Source organism: Dromiciops gliroides, chromosome 2 (assembly GCF_019393635.1).
Source record: "Dromiciops gliroides isolate mDroGli1 chromosome 2, mDroGli1.pri, whole genome shotgun sequence".
NCBI lineage: Eukaryota > Metazoa > Chordata > Mammalia > Microbiotheria > Microbiotheriidae > Dromiciops > Dromiciops gliroides.
In genome coordinates, this window is record NC_057862.1 from 365661983 (window position 1) to 365669547 (window position 7565).

At 40.8% G+C, this 7565-nt stretch overlaps 1 non-coding gene across 1 annotated transcript; it reads right to left on the bottom strand.

Annotated features, from left to right (window-relative positions):
* Positions 1 to 3250: 3250 nt before the first annotated feature.
* On the bottom strand, positions 3251 to 3353 carry LOC122744994. The gene has a single exon (XR_006355310.1). It is a non-coding gene; the product is annotated as a U6 spliceosomal RNA (small nuclear RNA).
* Positions 3354 to 7565: the final 4212 nt, after the last annotated feature.

The following is a 7565-nucleotide window of genomic DNA, read 5'->3' on the forward strand; positions in this document are numbered from 1 at the left end:
ATACTCCTGTGGACTTCTTTATCATGCCCCATGGCTGAAAATTATTTCTATCCCCCCTACCCCGTTCAGTTTGCTTTTTTTTTTTTTTGGTGGGGCAATGAGGGTTAAGTGACTTGCTCAGGGTTACACAGCTAGTAAGTGTCAAGTGTTTGAGGATGGATTTGAACTTGGGGCCTCCTGAATCCAGGGCCAGTGCTTCATCCACTGCACCACCTAGATGCCCCCTCAGTTTGCTTTTATGTATGTCTCCCCCCCACATTAGAATGTAAACTTTCTGAGGACCACTGTCCTTTTTGTTTGTATTTGCATTCCCAGTGTTTAGCACAGTGTCTGGCACACTGTAAGGATTTGATAAATCTCAGTTGACTGACTGACTGATTTCTCCATCTCTGGAGGTCTTAAAGAAGTGGCTGGATAACTACTAGTCAAAGATGTCATAGATAATTCTGCCTGTTTAAGCATCGGCCTGCATGATCTCTTCCAGTTGTTTGTCCCCTCTATCCCTGAGATTCTGTGCTTCTGAGAGCCTGTGATAGTTCGGGGTCTTCACTCCTCAGCCAGAGCATTATTTCCCTCTTCTCCCTGATCCCCTTCAGCCCCTCCCACATCTCCTAGAGCATTGATTACAATGTTACAGTGGGAAGAGGAAGAATTACAGTGCAAGGAGTTTCCTTTGGAGAGTCTGCATTCGTTCTCCCCATACTGACATTTCCTTTCTGTATAACCTTGGGAAATTGCTTCAAATGGGCCTTAGTTTCCTCTTCTGTAGAATGAGGTTTGGAACAAGTGGCCTGTAAGGTCCTTTCCGGCTTTATATCTGTGACTCAGTAGGGAATTCTTGTGCATCGTACATTTTGGCTATTTGTATCTATGCCTTTTTCCCTGTCCCTACTATATTCTGAGCTCCAGGAAAACAGGGACTAGAGCATATCCTTTTATCCCCCAACGTGCTGAGCACAGGGCCCTGGAACACAGTAAGTACTCACTAATTGACTTATTGATTGTGTATCAGCATTTGATAGTCCCTGGCTCAGCCAGCCAGCCAGAATGCCAGGATTACTTTTCTGCTTGTGAGACCTTAAAGGATACAGATAAAAGACTCAGAGTCCACATTTCTTACTGCTCTTTGCCACCTCCACCCCCCTTTCCTGCTCTTTGGACAGTTTAAATACATAAATGTTATGATACCACCAACATTGGGACAAAGGGATTGAAAGTTGGAAGAGATGAACCTTAGAAACCATCTCATATTATTTCTTCCCTCTCCTCCTCCCCCTACCTCCCATTCTACAGAGGAGGAATTAGAAGGAAGCCTGAGGAGGTGAAATGTTTTGTCTAAACTCACACAGGCAGGAAATAGCAGAGCATCAATTCAATTTAATGTCCACACTCCCACAGTAAAGAAGGGAGGGAGGGATGCTCTCTCATCTCTTCTTTGAGGACAAAATTGGAAATCTACTATTTCAAAAGTCATTTCAATAGCTGATCCCAGATAAAATTGAGGCAGAAGTAGGATTTGATTTCATAGCCTTAGACTGACCCTGTGGCCCTCTGGTCACAGGACATCAGGATAAGTTACTCTAACTCCAAATTCAGGACTCTTTCTGCCATCCCAGACAATATGCCCCATAATAAGACAACAACAAAGAGGCTGCTTCATGAAGTAGTGTATAAGGAGCTGTCCTTGGTGTCAGGCTGACATGGCAGCTGTGTGACTGGCAAAGTCACAACCTTTCAGGGCCTCAGATAACTCTCTATACTATCAGGTACAGAGCAGGTACTTACCTCCACTGGTAGAAGTTTCCTACATGGGAAGCTTCTTACAAAAATGAAATCGTGTCCGAGTACAACAAAACAAAGCAAACAGCAACAAAAATGACAAAAATAAGACAAACATTTATTAAGTATCTGCTGTGTGTGGTACCCTGTGCTTGGCATTGGAGGAAATACAGAGTTGAAATCAGATCTCCACCCAGCTGTCATAGAGGAGCACATGTTAGGCAGGGGATAAAACTGGCATTGATCATTCTAATAGCCAATAAGATAGAAGTTCACTATACATATACTCTACGTAAGACATAAGTCCACTATACATAACATATGACATAAATCCACTATATATAACAATAGCACACATATATTGTGCTTCAAAATTTGGGAAGGACTTTCCATATAACAATTCTGTGAGGTACGTGGTACTATCATCCCCTTTTTACAGATGAAGAAATTGAATTGGGGGAGGGGGCGCAAGGCAATGAGGGTTAAGTGACTTACCCAGAGTCACACAGCTAGTAAGTGTCAAATGTCTGAGATCAAATTTGAACTCAGGTCCTCCTGAATCCAGGGCCAATGCTTTATCCACTGTGCTACCTGGCTGCCCCCAGAGAAATTGAACTTGAAAGAGCTTAAATGACTTGGTTAAAGAGCTAGTGAGTGCCTAAGGTAAGATTTGAACTCTGGTCTATCCAGACTCTAGTTCCAGCATGCTATCCACTTCACCACCTAGCTGCCTCCTATTGGATGTAAATTCCTTGAGGCCAGGTAGTTTTTTTTTCTTCTTTGTATCCCTGGTGTCTAGCACAGTGCCTGGTATGTAATAGGTGTTTAATAAATGCTTACTGATTAACTGAATGATTAACGTTGTGGCTGTTCAGTTGTTTCAGTCATGTCTAACTCTTGGTGACCCCATTTAGGGTTTTCTTGGCAAAGATACTGGAGTGGTTTGTCATTTCCTTCTCCAGCTCATTTTACAGATGAGGAAACTGAGGCAAACAGGGGTAGGTGACTTGCCCAGGCTCACCCAGCTAGTAAATGAGGAAGATAAGTCTTCCTGACTCCAGGCCCAGTAATCTATCCACTGTGTCATCTAGCTGCCCTTGACTGATTAACATAAGAACAAAGAAAAGGGGGAATAAGCAAGTTAGTAAAACTAGCTAACAAATCAACCACATCTGACTTTGTGTGCTTGTATGTATCTATGTATACATAGTCTCCTTGAGTAAATAAGGGAAAGCAGTATATTTTCCCATTGCTTCTTCAGGAACAAGCATGATCATAATGATATAGCACTCGGCTTAGATGGTTCTTCTTGTTCTTTCAAATTACATCATGGAAGTAATTGTCTATATTCTTTTCCTAATTCTGTTTATTTCACTTTGACTCAGTTCATATATCTTCCCATATATCTCTATATTTTCATATTCACCATTTCTTAGAATACAGTGATATTCCATTATGCTCATGAACCACAAAACATACAGAACATTTTATAATTTTGCATGTCATCTTTGCACAGGGGCCATACCACCCTTCTCTGTGTCATTCTAATTTTAATATTCTTGGTGCCAAATCAATCAGAGATATGGGCATTTTAATTAATTTTTTGGTATGGTAGCCCCGGTATACTTTATTTTAATTTTTAAAATTTTTATTAATTTTTAAATTTAAATTTTTAATTTTTTGCAATTACACGTAAAATATTTTTTTAGCTCCAAATTTTTCTCTCATCCTCCTTTCCCTCCCCCTTCCCAAGGCCAGCAAGCAATTTGATATAGGTTATACATTTCTATCATGTTAAACATATTTCTGCATTAATCAGAACAAAAGGAACGAAATGCAAGAAAGAATAAACAAGAACAATAACAAAAAAGCAACAACAAAAGTGAAAATGGTATTCAGACTCCATAGTTCTTGTTCTGAATGTGGAGAGCATTTTCCACCATAAGTCTTTTGGCATTGTCTTGGATCATTGTATTGCTGAGAAAAATTGTCTATCACAGTTGATTATCACAAAATGTTGTTGATACTGTGTATGATGTTCTCTTGGTTCTGTTCATTTCACTCAGCATCAATTCATGTAAGTCCAGGTTTTTCTGAAATCCATCTGCTTATCATTTCTTATGGCACAATAGTATTCCATTACATTCACATACCACAACTTGTTTAGCCATTCCCCAATTGATGGACATCCCCTCAATTTCCAATTCTTTGCTACCACAAAAAGAATAGCTATGAATATTTTTGTACATGTGGGTCCTTTTCCCTTTTTTATGATCTCTTTGGGATATAGACCTAGTAGTGGTATTTCTGGGTCAAAGGGTATGCACAGTTTTAAAGCCTTTTGGGCATGGCTCCAAATTACTCTCCAGAATGGTTGGATCAGTTCACAGCTCCAGCAACAGTGCATTAGTGTTGCCCTGGTGCACTTCAGACATTCAAGGAGGCCGGGTAAAAAAAAGGATCATAAAGATGGGAAATGCATGTGGAAAATCCACATACATTTCCTAGAGTTCTTGGGTTTCCATTTTTTTTTGCTCTCAAAGAAACTTCCACAGACTAAGACAAAGAAGGAAAAATGTGGTCACCTTATTCCTGTGACTGCAATTGCAGAAAAGTCAAATATGAAGTGTTCTTTTTGAAGAATTCTTCATGGAGGTAGGTACACAAAAGGAAATGCATAGTATAGAATATATATATATATATATATATATATATATATATATATATATACATACACACATAACATACACACATATATATTTATTTATACACATGCACATGCACATAAGGGAGTGTGTTTGCATAGGATAGGAGTCTATATAGTATATACAAATATATATATATATATATATACATGTATGTGTGTGTGTTTATGTATGTATATGAATGATAACTAGAGGAAGTGAGGAGCAACTGAGCCCAGAAAGGTTGTAGGGGATGGATTGGGGTGAAACTAGCAGTTGCAAAAGATGAGATGAAGCAGAATTCTATTCCATGGTTTCTTTCTTCCCCTGCTTTCTCAAAGCATTATGAGGAAACTCCTGTTGTTTTTAAAACCTGTTCACTTCCATTCCCCAGGCAAGGAAGGGGGTTAGGAGAAAAAGGAAGAAATCAACCCAGGATGTAATGTTATTATGGTTTGCTATATGAAGCGTGGTTTTATTGTTGATTTGAGTTTCATATGATACTTATGTTAATAAAATACACATATATAAATGGCAAATAGTTGAATCCTCTGAGTTTGGAGTTTTATGGTTAAGCTGGGTATGAACCTAGTCCTTTGTTGAAGGAAGGGTGAAAATGGGGGCTCCAGTGAGTGGATGAGAGATTTGGTATTTTGGGTCATTTTCAAGTATATCTTGGACCAGATCTGCTGTAGTGCAATTGAATCTGGGATGAGTGGGAGTGGGGGGTAGGTAGTGAAGAGGCTGCTCACAGGTAGCTCAAGTACCATCTGGTGGCCAAACAATGTACTTACCTCAGTTGGCTAAGTAAATGACATATCACATGACATATCCCCCTCCTTGGCCATCCTTTCTCCCCAACTCCAACTCTCCCCCCCCCACCTCTCTCTCAGCAGAGATCAAGGAAATCAGCCAGAGGTGATTGATTGCATTTGTCACTAAGTGCACTTTTTAGCAAAGCATCTAGCACTTCCCAAACACTTATAGCATCATTACAAATTGGCTTCCAGAATGACTGGACCAATTTACAGCTCCACCAACAGGGTTACTGGCTGCATGCCTGTCTTCCTCCAGCTCCTCCAGCATCGAGACAGAAAAATTCTTCAAGAAGTTTAGGAGTAAAGAGACGGACTGGTACCTGGGTGATGTGTCAAGGTCAAAGGAATGACTTTTTGGGATTAGGGACACCTGAGCATGTTTTGGGGGCAGATGGGAAGGAACCCCTGATAAGGGAAAGAATGAAGATGTTAAGATGATTACTAGAGTCCGTTAAGTATAAAGTTAGGGGCTACTTTTTTGAACCATCAAATTATAGGTACACAGTTTTGTTACAAAGGTCAGACTTTGTAAATTATTAGACTGATTCCTTTTCTAGTTCTGTCCAGGCCAGCCAGCCCTTTCTTACAAAACCCCAGCTTCAAAATGAAGTCGCTCCCCTCTGTTTCCTAGCACCCAGGGTGGCTGCTCCCTACTTCTCTGACCTTTGTGCCTAGAATCCCAGGTGTAGCTGTTCCCTCAACAGACAGTTCAGCCTTTGCCTGATTCTGCTTGGATTCTGATTTGCTTCTTTCCTCTCCCCCCACTGCCTTTAGCTCTGTTCCTTTCATATCTCCCACTTCATCTGCACAGGCCTGGGATTGGGCAAATGTACACAGATATTTGAGAGGGCATCTCCTAAATGCCATACCCATCTCATAGAATTACAGAGTTAGGAGCGACTTCAGAAGCCATTTTGTTCAGTCCCTACTGCCAAAGTGGGGAACAACACAAGCCCAAGATTGGGTCAGGGCTATTCCTCACACAGTCTTTCATCAGGTAGGGCCTCAGAGCAGGATTGCTTAGAGATTAGGAAAATGTAGGGGGGAGATAGGTGAATTCGGAATGGTTGGACAGGACATCAGTCAGGAATTCAAAGTTAGAGTTGACCCACGGATGAAGAGAACCTATCTTACCCATTGTTTTGATTCTCTCCAAGCAAACCACTGACCCTAGGGCTTTTCTTTCTGAGGTGCATGGGTCCATCTTGTCTCAGAGTCAATGCCCATGCCACTGGTCAAATTGATTTTAGGAAAATGAGGCCGTGTCAGTGTGGGAGGACAAAATGGGGGAGGGGGGACACAATCAAAGTCAAGGAAGTTATATGATGGATGGGAAGGGGCTCACAGACCTGCCTGCCAACTCTCAGGATAGTTGGATGAAAGGGGCCCCTTGAAGCCTGGAAGAGTCTGTTTCCCTACAGATAAAACATCTCCCTCACACAGAGGGAAGTGAATGAATGTATGCAACTCACTCCCCTCCCCCTCTCCACTCCCAGGAACTGACTCAGGATGGAAATGGAGCAGGAGGATTTAGATGTGTATATGGCTTGCACATTTAAGGAAGTCAAGGGGGGTTGCTGATGATACTAATACACACACACACACACACACACACACATACACACATATGTATATGTATGTATATATATGTTAGAAGCTTTTATATTAGTAGTTCTATTTATTTATTTGTTTGTTTGTTTATTTATTTATTTAGTGAGGTTAGTTGGGATTAAGTGACTTGCCCAGGGTCACACAGCTAGTAAGTGTTAAGTGTCTGAGGCCGGGTTTGAACTCAGGTACTCCTGAATCCAGAACTGGTGCTCTATCCACTGCGCTACCTAGCTGCCCCTATTGATTTATTTTTTACATCATAATCACATCTTAAAACAGTTGCCCTCTCCCCTTTCCTGCCACTCCCCTTAGAAATGGAGCCCTCCCTCGTAACAAAGAAAAAATAGTCAACCAGCAAGACCCGTCTGATAGTATATATGATGTTCTATTTCACTATCTCTCCTCCAGGACCATTATTGTTTGGGGCTTTTTTTCCCCAGTAGCTTAGTTTGGCTTCCTTCTAGTCATCTTTTCAATAATGCTGTTGTAATCATTGTGTATATTGTTCTTTTGCTTCTCCTTATTTCACTTTGCATCAAGTCATATAAATCTTCCCACGTCTTTCAGAATCGATCAATCAATTAATTCCTCATATACCTCATTAGATGCCCACAATCTTGAAAGAATTTTGTTTACATTGCTCTAATACACTTATTATAGAATAGTCTGCATC